General features: G+C 35.6%; 1 long non-coding RNA gene across 3 annotated transcripts in view; it reads right to left on the bottom strand.

The window, feature by feature from the left end:
* Positions 1-21,406, bottom strand: part of LOC123795181 (uncharacterized) — a 166,537-nt gene that overhangs the window by 45,286 nt on the left and 99,845 nt on the right. For all 3 annotated transcript variants that reach the window (XR_015726358.1, XR_006780361.2, XR_006780359.2), the window contains one exon: positions 7,798-7,899. This is a non-coding gene — a long non-coding RNA (uncharacterized LOC123795181). The remainder of the gene's footprint in view (positions 1-7,797; positions 7,900-21,406) is intronic.

Raw genomic sequence — 21,406 nt, 5'->3', positions numbered from 1 at the left:
TAAGTTATTTTTCAATTGTCAGTTTTCATTATTTCAACATATTTCCCATATTGTAAATAATCTTACAATTTAATTATTAGTAATCTCTCTTCCTCATATAGTGCATTATAATTATTTACCCAGTTCCATTTTGTTGGACGTTTAATTTCAATGAAATATTTATCTCAATATTGCAAACATCACTGTTATAAACACCTCTCAACACAAATTTTGATCAGTATTCTAGTTTTTCCAGAAATAGAATTTACTGCCTCAAATGATACGAATATTTTAAGATTCTTGATGCATTTTACAAAATTGATTTTTTAGAGGAATTATCAATTCATTTCCACTATCCGTGTTTTAAAGTGTTTGATCTCACTGTAATTATGTCATTTGTGTTTTCCAATTTCAGTGAAATGTTACTAATTTGGCAGTTGGGAAGCGGTATCACATGTTGTTTAGATGTTTATCAACCATCAGCTAAAGAGTAAGCCAGACTGCATTAAAAATATGGGCTCACAACAGATGGTGGGGTCCTGCAGGTGAAATGTATATAACTAGACTTCCAAGTGAAGCTCAGGGCCAGACAACTATGGGAATTTTACACAGGTAGGCTTTGGACTTGACCTCCAAACAAATAACCTCCTGGGGCAGAAAGAAAAGAATTCCCCAAACCTGTAGATCAGGATAGCACCCCCCTTTGTCTTCATATTTGTATTGGTTTTTTAAAAATATTTTATTTATTCATTTTTAGAGAGAGAGCAAGGGGAGGGGCAGAGGAGGAGGGAGAGGGACAAGCAGACTCTGCGCAGAGCATGGAGCCCTATACTGGGCTCCTTTCCAGGACCCTGAGATCTTGACTCAAACCAAAGTCAAGAATCTAACAGCCAACTGACGGAGCCACCCAGGCACTCCCTTTCTTCATACTTTTAAAATATGGGCTTCATGTTAAAATGTCCTCATTAATCTACAGATGAAGAAAATTCTTCAGCATGCAACCAGAGACACAATCTACCTATCCATTACACTATAGCAATAACTTTTAAATGCAATAGTGCTAATTACCTTTGCAAAATGGTATTCAATCAAAATAGCAGTTTTCTGTGTCGCTGCTGAATGATTTAGAAGGAACCTCACGTGATTGTCTAAAAAAAAATACTTCATCTATAACTTTACTTTGTTTTATATAGCTGTATATATAGAAACTGGCAAGAACGTATAACAGTATCACTAATAATCAAATCAGGAAATTATTTTGACTTTTCTACTTTCTAATGAATACAGTACACTAATTATATTAATCCATATTTTGGGCAAACAGAATCAATTAAATGGGTGAATGGAGCTACACTTCTGAAATTAAATTTTGTTATTTAATCCGAACTTACCTTAACAAAAGATCATTTAAACTAATTCCATATGATGCCAAAATAAATTCACTCAAATTTGTTATTGAATTAAAGAGAAAACTTTAGACCTGCCAAGTTCATAGAAAAGGTAGTACTGTAATTAATTGAGAGTTCAATCAAGAATCTAAAAACCCAAAAAATAGTAAGGTTTATTTGATAGAAAATATGTTCAGTTAGTAAAAGAATCATAACTCAGAAATGACATATTTTATATCAACTCAAACCTGTAAAATGGCTTAATAAAAATCATTAGTTGATAGTGTTCTAGAAATAAATTTAACCATCACAGAAATGTATTTACAAGTAAAAGTTTTCTTGTGTGGGCATCTGGAAATCTTTTCTCTAAACAGAAGTTCAGAGGTTTCACATGAAGAAAATAACTTTCTCAGGGCACCTGGGTGGCTCAGTTGGTTAAGCTTCTGACTCTTGGTTTCAGCTCAGTCATGATCTCAGGGCCATGAGATTGAGCCCCAAGTTTGGCACCAAGCTCAGCGGGGAGTCTACTTGAGATTCCCTCTCCCTCTTGCTCTGCCCCTCCCGCTGACCGCTCTCTCTCTCCCTCTCAAATAAATAAATGAATCTAAAAAAAAAAAAAAAAAAAAAGAAAGAAAAAAGAAAACAACATTCTCCTCAAAATCTACTAGTGCTCAGGATTTATTTAATTATCAATTTGGAGGGGCATCTGGGTGGCTCAGTCAGTTGAGCATTGGACTCTTGGTTTCGACTCAGGTCATGAACTCGGGGTTGTGAGATCAAGCCCCTCCTCAGGCTCTGCGCTGGGTATGAAGTCCCCTTCAGATTCTCTCTCTCTCTTCCTCCCCCTCTTTTACTCCCCCCACCTCACTTGCACTCATTCTCTCTCTCTCTAAAATAAATAAATATGTTTTTAAAAAGAATATATTAATTATCAGTTTGGAAAAATCTGAGAGCAAGAACTTTTTCTAGATAATAAGTGACATAGCACGAACTCACCTTGTTTCTCTAAATGCTATGGAATAATTACAGTGTGTTTAATAATTATGTGTTTAATAATTTCTAGACATTTTTACCATGTTTGTATCACTTCAATGTTTGCAATAAAACTCTAATAAACAGTGAATATATTGGGTAAATCTAATGCATTATATGTGCTGAGGATCATCAGAAATCTTATGTTAGAAACAGCTGGTATAGTTTCATGTGCTCTGCATTACAAAATGAAAAAAAAAATGGATCCGTCGTGTCCTATAGGGAGGAGAAAAATCCCATTGTTTCAACACATATGTTGAAACCAACAGTTTTTCCAAAACTTCCTAGGAGTATGATAAACTTTAAATGTACTTCAGTAAGTTCCTCAGAAAGAATTTGATGTTGAGCAGTCTTAAGTCATTTCAAGTACAAGAGCTGCCATTAAGAAGTCTGAGACAAATAGTTACAGACTGGGTATTTTTCTGTAATTGTGATCCAATTTCACACTGGTTTTAAGGTCACAAAAGCTCTGAGGGTATTCCTGATACATGATCTCATTCTCCATCAGATGAGACCAGCCCTCATGAGTACATGTTGCAATGAGACTATCTTCAAAATTGAAGAGATTGTTATGGAAGTAGGAACCGGATAATGTGTCAGGAAATATACAGAGGATTATTAATAAAGCACAATGAACATAAGAATCAATTACTTAAGTGTCATAGGTTACCAACATCATAATGATGACATACAACTTCTTTCAGCCTTCAGTTATGTTTTTAAAAGCTCTGGAAAGAAATACAATTGACCCAATCTATCATGGATAGACATGATCCTTTTCCTCTGCAAAACAAGGCAGACTTTTTTTTTTTTTTTAATTTTCCACTATTGGACACTTTTCCAAAGTTTAAGGGCTATAGAACAAGTGGAATAGCTTTTATTTTATAGCTGTGTCAACATTACCCAATCGTGGTTGTAGAGCTGGTTATTCTTTAACTTTTTTTTACACTCTTGGGAACCTCTGTCCTCCAAGACATAAAAAGAGAAAATGAAGTTGCGTTGTAGTAGAAGAGATTAAAGCTACATATAACAATTTCTAGACAGAAAGAATTGTTAAATTTTGAACACAGTAAGAGAAATTGATGTCTCTCTACTTCCCCCACCTCCTCTCCTTTCCTCTCTTGTCTTCCTCTTACCTTGCTAATCATCTTAAAGACATTTCTCTCTAAAGTTAAACTGCTTGGCATGCTTCACTCCATTTTATATGAGATTTAGTTAGATGACAACATTACATTTTAGATTAAAAAATAAAAGATGTTTAAAAAATAAAAAAAATAAAGGATGCTTAAAATAAAATAAATAAAGTTACCTAGGTATGCCACCTTACCCTTTCCCCTCCAACCATCAATAATTACCTCAGGAACGATTGCTCAGAAATTCAGTTTGCTACGTTGAACTCTCAATTTTTTCTTGGAAAATTTCAAGAAAAAAAGAAAAACCCAAGTCACCACGAAAAGATTCACATTTGCTGACTGCATTTACTTGAGACATAAAGCTCAAATATTTAGTTCTCATCATCTTCATCACTGGGGACATTGGAAAAAATCTCAAAAGAAAGCTGAGATACAAAATACAGAAATATCTCTTGCTAAAATTTAGGCTCAAGCAAACAAACAAACAAAGGAGCATGTGGGGTTTTTTTGTTTTGTTTTGTTTTGTTTTAATGTTACCACTTCTTTCATATCAAACACAGAGCTTCCCAACTGGTATGCCAATACACCATGATGTGTGCAAATGTGCTGCGTGTGAGCCGGGATAGTGACTCCTACAACCCTCAGGGCTTCTGGGGTGGGCCTGGGGCCCAGACCTTCCCTAGCTTTTGGTCTCTGCTGGAAGAAGCCTCCTTTTTTTTTTTTTTTTCTTCCCAGTGTGCTATACAAATGCTATTTTCAACGATTGCTATAATGTAGAAAAATTTAAGAAACCCTGCTGTATAATATACATGGTAGATGGCAGTGTCAGCGGTAGTATTGGGAATTATCCTAATTACAATGATAAATACATAAATGTGGGCTTCTAAAAAAACTCACGGAAGAGAGAGAAGAGAGACACCTTCTTCTTTTTTAATTTACCACTTTAAAAAATATGTTTGTGTGTGATGCAGTCGTCTTCAAAAGATCCCAGGGAAATGTGAACGGTGAAGGAAATCATTTAAAGCTTTAACTCCCTTACATTTACAGCATGGTGATTAGTAAAAATCTCCCTCATTCTGATAAATAAAACAAAAAAGGATATTTATTTTGATATCCTCGTTTTCTTCAATTGCACCACTCCATGGACATATAGACCAGTTCTGAGAAAGCCCATTTTCTCCATGTCTTATTTTTTTAAAACTGTAAATGAAATTTCAGGAAATCTCCAAGTTAAGCTGGTTCATTTGCTGTCCTCTGGCTCTGTTGTTTATGTAAGAGTTTATGTTTCTTAATTCCCAGGTAGTGACCTGTATATTTTTTTCTGATCTTTGGAAATATACCCACAGAAATCACCATAACATTCTTGGCTCTTGTTGAAAATTCTTCCTTTTTCCAAAACATCCACACCTACACAACTGTTTACTCAAACACAACAAACAAACAAAACTGATGTTTATTATTTTGTTTTCAGTTTTTGTATGTGCTGAGTTCCACTTTTAATATGAACTTATTTCAATATGGTCTTTTATTGTCCTTAGATTTAATTTAGTAGACTTTGCCTTTAAAAGAATTTCCTTGTGAAAATGTAGCAGTTGGACTGTATGCATCTGCCATAATCTTTTTTTTGTTTGTTTGTTTGTTTTTGTTTGATATGGGAGTAATACTACAGAGAAATGAAATACCAAGAAATCTAAGCCTTGACTACCACATAGGATTTTTTTTTTTTTAAGATTTTATTTATTTATTCGACAGAGAGAGAGACAGCCAGCAAGAGAGGGAACACAAGCAGGGGGAGTGGGAGAGGAAGAAGCAGGCTCATAGCGGAGGAGCCTGACGTGGGGCTCGATCCCACAACGCTGGGATCACGCCCTGAGCCGAAGGCAGACGCTTAACCGCTGTGCAACCCAGGTGCCCCACCACATAGGACTAAAAACAAAAATGTAGAGTAGAAAATATCACCTGCCTTAGGGCCATCATTTTAACTCACCACATTTTGTACAAACATCAGGTGTACTAGGAAGCTGACAATGTTTGAAATCACTTCCATCACCACAAGTATAATTTCCAAGTCATAGGCATTTCAAACCTCTGTTTCTTTTTTTTTTTTTAAAGATTTTATTTATTTATTCGACAGAGATAGAGACAGCCAGCGAGAGAACACAAGCAGGGGGAGTGGGAGAGGAAGAAGCAGGCTCATAGCGGAGGAGCCTGACATGGGGCTCAATCCCACAACGCCGGGATCACGCCCTGAGCCGAAGGCAGACGCCCAACCGCTGTGCCACCCAGGCGCCCCCAAACCTCTGTTTCTTAACATCCCATAAAATGCAGATAAATTACACAGTAATTTTAATGTATAGATTTAAAGTGCTAGTCACTATATTATTGTATTTTATATCTCATTTAATTTCACAGCTTGTGAAGTAGGAACTAGTCTCCTTACTTCACTCTCCTACCTGGTATAGCTTGAACTATGCATAGGATTATCAAAGAGAGGAGAAAAATGCCAAGTTCAAAAGATAAAAATAGCTTTAAAATGAGTTAAGAGACAATGAAATAATTCATTGCCCCGAAGACTATAATAGAGTAGGTGCATTAAATTCTATTCTTAATAATTAAGCAACAGTAGTAGTATTTCCATATAGAAGAGGGCTAAGTACAATTCTTTTTCTTGTGTTCTATCCCTAATTAAAATGAGTATCTGAGCAAGTGGCTGAAATCTAAAGAGACCAAAGCCAATAGTCTTTCAAGAGAATGTTCATGAAATTCAACTTTCTTAAAAGATTTCTCTCAGAGGAAAGGCAAAATCCTAGTGATTGAGATCCCAAGGGTCCAACTCTATCACCATAGACATTATTACAGTAGATGTAAATGTCAAGGTTTAAAATCCAGAGTGACGAATACCCATGGTTAAGGACTGGGTTTTAAGTAAAGGATTCATAATTATTCCATGTATTATCCAGGTACTGTATCCTACATCTGGCATGGAGATAGTGGCATGTGGAAATAGATCTAACATGATGGTTATAATCAGTGTCTGTGGAATACATTATAAACTGATTCATGATTTCCCACACAATCCCAGTAGTTCTTGTCATTCTGTGAGAAACCCAGAAGTAGAAAACTGAGTATTTGGTTTAACCCTTTACCACCTATTTTCTAGCAAAATATGGCAGCCCTAGATAAAATAATCTTTTGTGCTTCCTGTAACATATATAAAATGTAAATGTCTATGTACTAGTCTGTCTGTACACTTAATTCCTGTATTGGTTGAGACAATAACCTTTTAAAATGGAGGAAGAAGATAAAAATAAAAAATACAATGCATTTCCAATTAAAATGATAGGATGCTTAGTGGTCCGAGACTCAGGGGTAGGCCTAGAATGAACTTCTCATCATGATATAAATAGGTTCCAAAAGGTGAGAAGTGGTGTCTGATCATCTGAACTCAGCCATTATACCTTCAGAGCACATGGGAACCCATTTGAAGTTTTCAGTCAGACTAAAACACCAGGACATTTATTTTTAACAAGGATATTGATGGCTCTTTGGGGATGATCATTTTCAATTTGCCTAAGAGCCAAGGGACTATGAAAATAATGCTTAACTGGAGAGTTCTGGAGACAAGCATGGCGAGTTGGGACATGGTAGCTGAAAGAACACTGAGATTGTGTGTGTTGTTATTGCATATCGTCAACACCTGGAAGTATGTATGCATATCATACATACTGGGTATGTAGGTAACTAATACATACCACTCAAAACCAGTCATATTAGTACATACATAACTAGTACATTGACTAGTATATACTGGTCAAAACTCTCTAGATCCAGTAATATTTGGATGCAGTTGCTTGTCCCCAACCTCCTCCTACCTGCATTCAGGTAAATCCTAAGTCAGTCACCTAGATCTACACATGTAAAAACTGTGATCTCCACTTGAATCACAGTACCCTAAACTTTGTGGAAGTGAATGATTTTAGGGTCACAAAGCCCAGCTTCCCACAATGAGTAGGAATCGTGTCTCTAGATATTAACTGCTACTCCAAGAGATCCTCCCCAAACCTATCTGAACATGAGAATCATTTAATTATTTTTACAAAAATAAAGATTCTCAAGTTTCCTTTGGCAATTCAGACTCCAGAAATCTTTTTTTAAAAAACAAACCTCAGATCATTTTTATGAACAGGCAAGTGTGTGAAAAGCTTTCCAAAGCATCTATCCCCCTTTCAGACAGCTCCATTAGAAACTTCTATGAACTAACTCACCTGTCGAAATTTTGGCACAAGTGGACTACAATAGCCATCTTCACTTATTCAGTCATACAGCGCTTAATCAATGATGTTTAATGAGCATCAAATGGGAGGCACCTGGAGGAAAAAATGAAAAGACAGGACTTAACCCATATTCCTGGAACTAAGTCTAGGTACAATAACATCGGAATCTATATTCACTGTAGAGTGATGGGCAGTCACTGAAGGGTTCGGAAGCATTAGTATGACATAATCAGATATGAGTGTTGAAAATACCACTCTGGGAGTAAAGTGAGACATAGAATGGAGTGGTGACATTTCACTACGTCAAGTAAGTAGTAAGAAGGCTACTTCCGTAGCCAACCAAGAGAGAATGAGACAAAGACAATCCAGATAGAGAGGAGGATTGCACAGGATTGTTTCATCCAACTTTAGCAAACAGAAATGTTAGACAAAGACAATAAACACATTGAAAGCTGTATTTATTTTAAAAGTAAGTGGTTATTAACAAGCATCAAACATTGATAAATCATGCCATTCACCAAAAGTTAAGTACTTATAAAAGTTTGTGGCCAGATTGGAGATACAAAGGTGTATACAATGAAAATCTCTGTTCTCAGGCATCAACTTTTAGGCACAGAATCACAATTATACAGAGATAATTATAACAACACAGTATTTAAAAGAAGGGCTATAATGATATTATTAAAAAGTATCATCCCATTAGGGAGGAGGAGATGCATTTAAGGTTTTAGAGAATATGTATGTGAGAACATAAGTAAATAATCCTTTCAGAAATAGTCATTTCTTGCATAGTCTTCTGTTAATTATGGAATTGTTTTAAAAATTTATCTAAAGTCCATTCTCTTTGAAAAGGAATAATAGGTGGCTGGGTGAATATTACTGGTCACAATAGATGAGAAGAGGTATACAACTCCAACAGTAAAATTAAGTCCATAAAAAGCATAGAAGACTTCCCAGAATACTATTTACAAAAATCACCAGTTGTGAATCAAACTTCTATTTAAAATTGCTTTTCTATATTACTCTATTGAGGCTTTCTACTTAATGAGATGTCTGGCAGGGAAGATTTGGGGAACATTTATCCAAAATGCCAGAACTGCTTTCCACTTTGCTAAAATGCTAGCAAGAAGCTTTGAAAGTGGCAACACGTTTGCGAGACATCATTGTCAAATTTCCCCTAAAGGAACAATGTGAATAGACAGTAAGAGAGCCGTGAATCAGATTGTCAGTGCCGGGCTTATGCTTTTGAGTTTCCGCGAACATGTTCCTAATTTTGCCGTCACTTCTCCATTTTAGGAATGAATTCCACTTTTTAAATTATTTTTTTGTTTTACAAATGTTTAATCCCATGTGACCCTTTATTCTATCATTCATCAAATTCTATTATTCATCCTACTCCTGGATAATATGTACTTAAGGAATGAAACAAATTTAAAGATTACCAATCCAGTACAAAAGTTAATAAAAATTGCTTGGCAACAATCAGAATGCATTTCGAGTTGAACTGTCTGCCAGATTAGATTATCCGCTGGGCTAGGTGGTCTCTCAGTGACTCTATGTATCTCTGTGATAGATCTGACTACATTGTAACGGTGCTAATTTATTTACACATTCATTATCATGTTTTCGGCTAGGATTTATTATGTATTTTCACCTTTGCATCTACAGAAATTCCTGGCACAAAATTTAGGATCTCAATAATTGTATGATGGATGGCTAGTTGACTCCCTAAATGAATCAATGAGATTCTTTTCCGTCTGATTATTTGTGTTGGGCCTATGCTCTTTTATTTACATCAGTTTTTCAATTTTGGGGTTGACATAAGATTTGATTTGAAATTCTTTAAACTTCAATAGGAACTGAAATCCATAATGTAATAAATACTGAATTAGATGCTTTTCCATTCTAAATAAATGAACAAATAAGTTCTTAAAATATTGAGTTTTTAAAAAATAATATATATCTGAGCACTTTCACACTCCCAGGATATTTTTTCGAACAGGAATAAAAAAGTTACCAGCTATAAGCTTGAAAACTATCATGAAAAAAAAATAGTAACCTAGAAGAAAAATATGTGAAGGTAAGAAAAATAAGTCACCGAGACTTTGAGAAATAATACAATTATTCAGTAATCCTTTTCCAGTATTCATCCATTTGTTCAACTGCATTGTCTTCCAATGTTCTCTAAAGGGTAATTAGGTAAATACTTAGCATTCTCATAATAATAATTTAAAAAAAGGTATTCTGCCACTCAGAGAAAATAAACAATCTAACAAGGGAAAGAATGCTGAAGAAAAGAATAGTCCAACCAGACCTAAGGGGAGAATGAGCATAAAAGAAGCAAATAACATAATTAACTAAGATGTCAGAATGTAAATCTGTAGAAAACACAATTGTACTTTAATCTATAAATAAGACAATGGCCCAAGATAATTTGTACTGTCTCCTCATGATCTCTATTATCATTTACACTGAAAATAGCGCCATATGAAATGCTGTTATTTGTATATGAAGATGGTGCTATGACCCATCAGCAACAAATCTACAAAATTGTTTTGTTTTTGGAGTAGGAAAGGGTTGGCAATAAATTCATTCACACACTCATCTGGTCCTCTTGTGAGCAATGGTGTACATTGGCAAGTTGAAGTTACAGCTGCAGTCAGTGAGCCCAGAACAAAACAAAACAAAACAAAAACCCAGGGAGTGAAAAATCAATCAGATTGTAATTAGTGCATAGGGGAGACTGAATACCCTAACCTGACATATTAGCACCAAGTTCTGACCAACTAAGCTTAACTATCCATATGGTGTCAAATAATGCATCTATATTTAATCCACTGTTTAAAAAAATGGTATTGTGATGCCCTGATGAACTTCAGAAAGCATCCCCAATTCTTCCTCACTATACATACTTCAGCATATGTATTATAATAGAGTGCCAGGCATCACTTAACACTAGAACTAAGAGGAAACCTTTTTTTGATGGGAAACCTTTTTTGATGGGAAAATGCAACCCAGGGAATATTTTGAGTGGTTGGCCCATCTGGGCCAGCCCAATCACTGGCTGGTGAGTTTGATGGCCCCACAAAATAAAAAAGTAAATTTTTTGACTGAATGCCTCTGGTGTAATGTCCTAAGGTGTGTTTAAATGATAAAAACATAATCCAGCACAGGCTTTATAGCCAAACATGAAGAGGAATGATCACTGATATTCAAAAACTACCCTATGCCATGTGCTATCCCAGTTCCTTATGTAATATATTATGTTTGCTCCTAACAATAGAGTTACATGGTGGGTATTATCCTCATCTTCTAGGTAAGAAACTAAATCTTGGGGCAAAAAACTTATTGTTTTTTTGTTTTATTATATCAAAAATAGTGAAGGCTTCAGAATTTGGCTACAACGACTTATTCCATACTCCATGATTTTTTTTTTTTAAAGATTTTATTTATTTATTTGACAGAGAAAGACAGCCAGCGAGAGAGGGAACACAAGCAGGGGGAGTGGGAGAGGAAGAAGCAGGCTCCCAGCGGAGAAGCCTGATGTGGGGCTCGAACCCAGAACACTGGGATCACGCCCTGAGCCGAAGGCAGACGCTTAACGACTGCGCCACCCAGGCGCCCCTCCATGATTGTTTTTACGTAGAGATAATATAAATATAACCAACCAACTTGATAAACTCCTGTAATTTGCATTATTTATACTATCCAATGGATGTAACTAATTGACCTAAAACCCAAGTGGAGAGCATGGATTTCAGATGACAATAATTTATGACCAAGAGCTTTATAGACCCAGGACATATTGACAGAAACGCCCCATTTTTTTTTTTTTTTTTATCTTTATCTTGAAGACTTTGCTAGACTGGCAGAATTCCTGGGTAGTCATAGGATTCCAGTGATTCTAATGTTTTAAGAGATGATTATAACCCAGAAACTAAACATCTGTGAGGCTAAAAATAAAAGCATTTCTTTCATTAATTTATCCAAGGCTTTTTAAAATGCTATCAGCGTGGCTTATCAAGACCTCGATTAATACAGACAGCCCAATATCTCTTATATTAAACCACATGTTCCAAGCCCAATCAAAGCAATTCTAATTTACCATTCTCTGTGAGGTTTTTCTGTTTGAACAAACTTGGGAACATGATTTTATTTTCAAACTCAGTGGCAACTCAGCAAGTGTAAAGCTACATAGTACATAACTACATACGTACATGCAAACTTCCAATCATTGATATGCATGTGTGCAAATGAATCACAGTGAAACAAACATTTCAAAAAGTTATTGGAAGTTTGGTTTAAAGTTTCTTCCTCTGTACTGCCATGATCGCCAATGAATTCTTTTATAATACTTAACCATGTTGTATTGCAAATGCCTTTTTCCTCAACTAGAGTATGGGCTTTGTAAGGTCAGAGACTGTCTTTTTCTCTCTGAACCCAGTGTATAAATGTAGTTCTGGCATTCACTGATTACTTATTGAATAAATAAATGAATACTATAAAGTAAAATATGAAATTACATAATGGCATCATTGGTTATAATCCATGTTTGCATCCTGAATTGACCTGATTTCTTCCTACGCATCCTTGAATGCTTGAAAATACATCTTTAGTTCATCCAGGCACAAATTTTATAGAAGAAAGTTATATTTAATCATGTATAGATGAAATAGAATTATTACTCAAAAGCAACAGGAGCCACCTATAGTGCCCATGACAGGAGCTGAAAGGGGTTGACTTTCCTTGAATTCTAAGCAATTGTTGCATGCTGGTCCCTGGACAATAATATAAAGCTGGTAAAGTTTGTATTTAAGATGACCTTTGCCCTTCATTTTTTGAACTTTTTTGACCTTTTGCCTCTGTTCCCATACATCCAGAGCCTTTGGGATGTGCTCTGACTGCCAAGACTCTGATGTTGTGGAAAAAAGCATAAGCTTTGCCTCTACTAGAACTAGGTAACTGGCTTGGGTGTGAGTTAATTTCTCTGGCACTTAGTACCTGCAGTGTAAATTCAGAATATTAATGATCTTCCTCGGAGAGAAAGAGTTTAGGCCCATGTGAAACGGTGCAAGTGAGAATGCTCTGCAAACTATAAAGCATTACATAGATATCTAATGTTATATAAAACATCCTTAAAATTGAAGACTTCTAACGTCCTCTTTGCTCTGAAGTATCCATGACATAAATAACTTCATTCTCTCTTCTCTCCAAATTTCTATCTCAGTACAATTGTTGGGACTGAAAATAATCTGATTGTTGCCTAAATTTATTCCCTTTAAGCTAAAATGCCTAATAAACATGAAACCACCTTAATTCGTTAATATTTTTAAAGAGGGTATTGTAAATCCAGCTATTCTGGAGGCTGCTGGGGGTGAGTCCTTTTCTGTCTAATTTGACTGTTAATTCCTACTCTAATAAACACAGGGGTCAGAAAGGTGGCATCCCAGAAAGAAAAGGCTATTCATCTCAATTGTAAGGCTCCCAACACATGAAGGATGGTAATTTAATTTCCTGAAATTTGCTCATCTGAAAGTTTAATTAACAGAAACCAAGACACTAAAATAGTTTTGTATCAAATATATAGAATAGTGGTACTTAACCACTAGATGACTTATGTTTCCATAGTGATTGTTAAAATTATATTTATAAAAGAAACCAAGTGTAACCATTTTAGCAATTCTACAAAGGCATACTCTAAGAGGTAAAATTAAAGTTAAAAAAAAATGAGACCATTTATAATGGGTCGTTATGACTCTGAATAACGATGATTATTGGTTCTGCTTAATAAAACTGTCATCCAACACAAAATAGATATTAAGCTAAATTACATTACATTATCATTCTATCATGCTACAAAATTCAAAGCAAAGCCTTTAAAAAAATAGATCCACAAGAAAACAAGCCCAATATTAACCTCCGCTACCTATTTCAAAATGGTTTTAATTAATAAAGTGTGTAAATAATTAAAACAAAACACAGGAATGCTGTAAAATGATGCTTTTTACTAGAGCAAACAACAAAGCATTTGTTACCTGCATATTTTTTAAATGATCTAGCTTTGGTATGATACTTGATGAAGCCAGGATCAGCTTTTCTCACACTTTTCTCCTCTTACTCAGCTTTGGCTTCTTCACTCCAAGGTGTTTCTTTCCTGTCAGTCCCCACTGTCCCCTCTGCTGGCTGACTCACATAAAGGAATCTTCGGTTTATCTATCACTAGCACTCCTAAAGCTGATCGCTTCCTGAGCTTCCAGAATCAAAATCATGCATGTTGCAAAAATACAGACTTCTAGATCTTTCCCACGACTTACTGGATCAGACGCTCTGTGGTGAGGCTTGTGAATCCGCATTTTAATGTTCGCCCAAGGTGTTTATACATATCTCCGGTTTGTGAATCATTGTACTTGAACTACTGACAAGTAATAAGGATGCTAGGGTATGCTACTGTTAAGGTTAACACTCAGTTGGTTTACATTTAATTCATTACGGAAAGCATTTACTGGAGATATACAATTCGTCTGGCTGTTTGCTAGGTACGAGGGCTACTAAGATAATGACACACCTTTTCTCTCGTGCATTTTGTAGCGTAATCCTAGGATTTTACTTTCTGGAAATACAATCTCAATATTATAACATTATTTCTTCAAGACTTAGTATAGAATCTTGAGTTTCCTGCTTTCACAAGTATAAACCAAAAAAGTGCTTTCAAATAAAGTAAGATAGTCATTGAAATAAAACAATGATAGGATATAAAGTAGACTATGCATAGATGAAAAAAATGAGTGGCTAGAAGATTTAAGTGTGGAAAATGTAGCACAGAAAGAGAAAGAAATAAGATATAAAAGAGAATTTAAGAGAAATGGAAAAAGGAAAATTAAGAAACTTTGACATATGTCGAATATGAATTCCAGTAAAAAGAATGGTGTTCATAGGGGAGAGGAAGTATTTGAAATGATGGCTGAAAAATTTCTTGAACTGAAGAAAGTGATGAGTCCTCATATCAAAAAGATAAAAAATGAAACGAATTATACTTAGTTGTTTTGCAGTGGGATTGCAGAACATCAGGGGACAAAGAGAAAATCTTGGAATCGACTAGAGATAAAAGAGAAATAAGCTCTACATACACAAAGGAAGAGTCAGACTGACCTTATCAGTTTTAGGAGAGGCTGGAAGAAAATAGGGTAAAATTTCGAAGTGCTGAAAAAATAACATTCAAAGTAATGTTAATCATTTAAGAGGGAGAAGGTAATAAAAAAGTTTAAGGACATACAGTGACACATAGTTTCTGACCCTCACTTGGAAGAAATACTGAAGGACATACTTCATTAAGAAATAAATGAATCCATAAAGAAGGAGCATGATTTAGGAAGAAAGGGTGTGCAAATAAGTCCCTAAGATATATTGCTAAATCTAACTAGAAATGACAATCATATTATAAACACAATTTTTTATTGTTTAAATAAAAACTAGAACTAAATTATGGATAATGCAAATCTCTCTTGACAAGAGATTTAGAAAAACGGATTGTCAACAGGCAATTTTATAGCTTAAATTAATTTGAGGAGATATCAAGAGGCACTTGAATTAACATTAAATGTGTAATCAAAATCAGTTTATTTTCCTTTATATCATTAATTTAATAGCAACTTCAACTCTATTGATTTTAAAACAGATTTTTTTTAACCAGTTTCCCCTAAAAGGATTGTTTTGTTTTAAGCAATAGTCAATTTTGTTATAGTGGTTTTGAACATGTGAAATATGTTAACTATGTAACTGTAGAATGATTAACTCTTTACAAACAATCAAGGCCCCTGTTTAAAAAAATAAACACACCTGGGAGAATCCATTTTTTTCAGGTTGTGCCCATCAGCTACTGATACAGTACCACAGGCATACCTTGCTTTATTGTGTCTTGTGGATATCACAGTTTTTACAAATTGAAGGTCTATGGCAACCCTGTGCTGAGCAAGTCTATTGGCACCATTTTTCCAAAAGCATTTGCTCACTTTGCATTTCTAGGTCACATTTTAGTAATTCTTGCAATATTTCAAACTTTTCTTTATGTTTATTATGGTGATCTGTGATCAGTGATCTTCGGTGTTATCATTGTAATTGTTTCGGGGCACCATGAACTGTGCCCATGTAAGACAGAGAACTTAATCGATACATGTTGCGTGTGCTCTGACTGCCCCACCTGACCAGTTGTTCCCCCATCTCTCTTAGCTTGGTCCTCCCTGTTCCCTGAGACACACAATATTGAAATTAGGCCAACTGATAACCCTACAGTGAATGCCTCTAAGCATTCAAATGAAAGGAAGAATTGTATGTATCTCAAATCCAAAGCTAGCAATGATTAAGCTTAGTGAGGAAGGCATATCAAAAGCGGAGACAGACCAAAAACTAGGCCTCTTATGCCTGTTAGACAAGTTGTGAATGCAAAAGAAAAGTGTTTGAAGAAAATTAAAAGCACTACTTTGGTGAACACTCAACTGGTAAGCAAAACAGTCTTATTGCTGGTATGGAGAAAGTCAGAGTGATCTGGATAGAAGATCAAACCAGCTACAACATTCCCTTAAGCCAAAGCCTAATCCAGAGCAAGGCCCTAACTCCTCAGTTCTGTGAAGGCTGAGAACGGTGAGGAAGCTGCAGAAGAAAAGCTGGAAGCTAGCAGCAAGAGGTTGGTTTGTGAAATTTAAGGAAAGAAGCCATCTCTATAACGTAAAAGTGCAAAGTGAAGCAGCAAGTGCTGATGGAGAAGCTGCAGCAAATTATCCAGAAGATCTAGCTCAGATAATCAATGAAAGTGGCTACGGTAAACAGATTTTCAATGTAGATTAACCAGTCTTCTAATGGAAGAAGATGCTATGTAGGATTTTCATTGCTGGAGAGAAGTCAATGCCTGGCTTCAAAGCTTCAAAGGACTGACTGACTCTCTCATTTGGGGCTAGTGCAGCTGGTAACTTTAAGCTGAAGCCAATGCTCACTGACCACTTCAAAAATCTTAGGACCCTCAAGAATTATGTTAAATCCACTCTGACTGTGCTCTGTAAATGGAATAACAAAGCCTGGATGACAGCACATTCTGTTTACAACATGGTTTACTGAATATTTTAAGACCACTGTTGAGACCTCTTGCTCAGGAGGAAAAAAAAAAAAAGTTTTTTCAAAATATTCGTATTTTGCACCTGGTTATCCAAGAGCTCTGACAGAGATGTACAATGGAATTAATATCATTTTCATGGTAACACAACATTTATTCTGCCGCCCATGGATCAAGGAGTCATTTCAACTTTCAAGTCTTCTTATTTAAGAAACATATTTCTCAAGGCGATAGCTGTCACAGACACTGTTTCCACAGAAACTGACCTGGGCAAAGTCAGTTGAAAACCTTCTGGAGCAGTCACCATTCTAGATGCCACTGAGAACATTCATGATTCATGGGAAGAGGTCACAGTATCAACATGAACAGGAGTCTGGAAGAAATTGGTTCCAGCCCTCATGGATGACGTGGAGGGTTCCGGACTCCAGTGGAGGCAGTAACTGCAGGTGTGGCGGGAACAGCGAGAGGACTAGAAGCAGCCGTGGAGCCCGGACATGTGACTGAATGGCTGCAATCTCAGGATCGAACCTTCATGGCTGAGGGGCTGCTTCTCATGGAAGAGCAAAGACAGTGGTTCCCTGATTTGGAATCTACTGCTGGTGAAGATGCTGTGAAGATTGTTGAGATGACAACAGAGGATTTAGACCATGACATACACTCAGTTGATAAAGCAGCAGCAGGGCTTGAGAGGACCGACTCCAAGGGTGAAAGAAGTTCTGCTGTGGGTAAAATGCTTCAAACAGCATCACACACTACAGAGAAATCGTTCATGAAAGGATGAGTCAATATTTGCAACAAACTTCAGTGTTGTCTTATTTTAAGAAATTGCCACCACCACCTCAGCCTCCAGCAGCCACAACCCTGGTCAGTCAGCAGCCATCAGCATCGAGGCAAGACCCTCGCCGAGCAAAAAGATTATGACTCACCAAAAGTTGAAATGATGGTTAACATTTTTTAGCAAGAAACTATTTTTTAATTAAGATATGTGCGTTGTTTTTTAAAGATATAATGCTACTGCACACTTAACAGACCACAGTACAGTATAAACATAACTTTTTTTTTAACATCACTTTTGTGTGTTTTGTATGCATTGGGAAACCAAAACATTCATTTGACTTGCTTTATTGTGATATTCATTTTATTGAGGTGGTCTGGAATCAAACCAGCAATATCTTTGAGGTGTACCTGTTTGGACAAAGAGAAGTGGCCATTTGTGGCGGAAAAAGAACAACTTGTTTATTATGTAATTTAGGGGATTTCTTATGGAGCCAGATTGGTATGCTGTCATTTATACTGTAGCTTTTACCCTAAATATATATCATTTCAATTTTTTCACTACTTAGTAGAGTTTTCCCCTAAATTAAAAATAGTTAACAATGACAAAAAATTTTGAGTAAAAGTTTTTGGCAAAGCCAAAGACGTAAATTATGTTTTTCCTCTCTAAGAGATGCTTTGCTCTGTTTAAAATAGAGCTACCCAATGACCCAGCAATTGCACTACTAGGTATTTACCCCAAAGATACAGATGTAGTAGAAAAGAAGGTGTGCCTGCACCCCAATGTTCATAGCAGCAATGTCCACAATAGCCAAACTGTGGAAGGAGGCGAGATGCCCTTCAACAGAAGAATGGATAAAGAAGATGTGGTTCATATATACAATGGAATATTACTCAGCCATCAGAAAAGATGAATACCTACCATTTGCATTGAATGGATGGAACTGGAGGGGATTATGCTAAGCGAAATAAGTCAAGCAGAGAAAGACACTTATTATATGGTTTCACTCATATGTAGAACATAAGGAATAGCACGAAGGACCACAGAGGAAGGGAAGAAAAACTGAATGGGAAGAAATCAGAGAAGGAGACAAACTATGAGAGACTCTGGATTCTGGGAACCAAACTGAGGGTTACAGAAGAGATGGGTTGGGGAGATGGGGTAACCGGGTGATGGGTGTTAAGGAGAGCACGTGTGGTGATGAGCACTGGGTGTTATATGCAACTAATGAATAGTTGAACACTACATCAAAAACTAATGATGCACTATATGCTGGCTAATTGAACATAATAATAAAAAATAAGAATTATATAAATCCAAATACATACATACATACATACATACATACATACTTCTCGCCCACGGGGGGCGGGGGAGGATTATCTTCAAGAGGATAACCAGGAAATAAATATGAACTTTCATATTTAATGAGAAATTCGAAGGATGCTCTCAGCTCAGTATTTAATTAAGAAGAATATTGTTGGCAATGCTGACATCATACATTGTCAACATTCACAAGGAGTTATCAACCATTTGATCAGTTCACTTAGGGAAAAAAGAAATAGTTATTCAATGCACTGAAAAAATAATTAATCAAATCATTTTGGTGTGGATAATATTGTTTGAATCTTTTTGTGTAGGAGGTGTAAAAATAACCTGCTGATTGAAGTTTTCTTTGTTCTGCTAATTGGTACAGAAATACAATTTTTAGGCTTTTTTTTCTAGATTTTTTTCCTTATTACATTTTCATATAATGAAGAAAATGATCTCTTATTTCTTTCTCCATAGTTAATGGGTACATTCTTCTCTCAGACTCCCTAATCTTATGTGCCTGATAAGCAACTCTCTGGTGGTGTGACCATGACTTCCGTTCCCCAGTGCAGGGTGTAATTATGAATCACTATGACAGAAGTGTCCCTTTTATCCCTCCTGCTGCCACATTCGAGGATTTATTTTTCCTGCACAATTAAGAGGCTAGAAATACACCAAAAGTGCCAACTTAATGAAAAGAAAACTACTATGACAAGTACAAACATTCTACACATAAATGTTCAAAACCAGAAACGAAATCTGCTTTTAATGCATAACGCTGAAGAAAACAGGTCAATATAGACATTGGGGCCATATGAAGTCATTCTTGCAGTAATCCAAACACATCAAGTACTCTACTCTATCTAAGATGATCTATGATAAAGAAAAGAACCTAAAGAAAGAAAGAAAATAAATTGTGGGAAATTTTAATGTGTTATAGTTTTATGTGGAAGTAAAAAGCCAAATGGGAAAAGAATGGATAAATGTTAGAAGAAAGAGAACATGAAGAAATAGTTAACAAAAAGAGAACTGGTAAAGGGAACCCATGGTGATGAAAAGGCAGGGTTCAGTATTATCTATCTATCATCTATCTATCTATCATCTATCTATCATCTATCTATCTATCTATCTATCATCTATCTATCATCTATCTATCTATCTATCTATCATCTATCTATCATCTATCTATCTATCTATCTATCTATCATCTATCTATCATCTATCTATTTTTGCATTGTCTCAATTCACCAAACATAGGCGTTCATATTTTTTACAAATTAATGATTGGTATAAATCTTAAAAAGTCATTTTCTTCAGATTTGCAATGTTCTTACCATGTTATTATTTCCTTGTTAAATTGTGTACTTATGCAGCATATGTTCCAATATGAACTTAAGAGTCCATGGACTGCCATATCCATATTTTAAAAATAAAATTTCAGATTCTATAATTAACTAGTTGATTATTGATTCATATTGGCTTGCAAGAAATTAATAGCATAAGTTGGCATATACAGGATGTCTGAAAAGTATTCTCAAAGCATTAATGAGGACTCTGCATGAATTTAAAAATTTTACCACCTATAGCGTGCCTTCTACACCTAAGCACTTTACATTTGTTGTATTACTTACTCTCACATTGAGAGAACAAGGGAAAAGAGATTAAATTTTAAACATTAGATTTAATGATAACAAAGAGTTTCTTATTTAAATTGTTAATCTTTATTTTAAAGAGATAGATACTCATTTATTTTAGGTGATTTAAGGATGGTCCTTTCTGGAGACAAGATTTTGAGCATGTAAACTTATTCAGGTCAATTTCAAGCTAATAATTCTGTACCTGACAGATTCTCAGATGCTTTTATTGAATAATAGATTTTCTAAACAATGACTGTAGTCAAAATCATGAAAGCCCATTGCTCTTTGTAGCTTGATTTCTGAGTCATAATCAGCATAGCATTTTGTCAAATTGAAACCACATAGTTACTCATTACTTACTAATATGGTCTTTTTTTGTAATAATTTTGTAGCAAACTGTTTACTTATATACACTTCTGATTTCTGATTTAGTGTATTATTGAAACACTCGTTTTTCTTATCATATGTAAAATTCTGTCTTGAGGACATGGACAGACTAAGCTGGACCACAGTGAATGGTTGTGCAAGTTTCTCACTGCACAACTCCAGAGGAGCCGTTCACATTGTAGACTTTGAGATTTAAGTATTACAACAATTTTCTGCAGGCAGTTTAGTGCCATGTTCTAATACAATTAGTTTATTATGACAAATTGCCTATAGGTGGACATGAAGTGTCTTAAGGAAGGGCTCCTTTTTCAAGTTATACAGCAATGCTGTATGACTTAGTGGCTAGCAGCCCTGTTAGGTCTGATTGTCCAGTGCCTGGAACATAGA

This window comes from Ursus americanus, chromosome 12 (genome assembly GCF_024610735.1).
Source record: "Ursus americanus isolate L20-20 chromosome 12, mUrsAme1.1.p, whole genome shotgun sequence".
Taxonomy (NCBI): Eukaryota; Metazoa; Chordata; class Mammalia; order Carnivora; family Ursidae; genus Ursus; species Ursus americanus.
The sequence above is the reverse complement of the archived record's forward strand: the minus strand, read 5'-3'. Positions and strand labels throughout refer to the sequence as shown.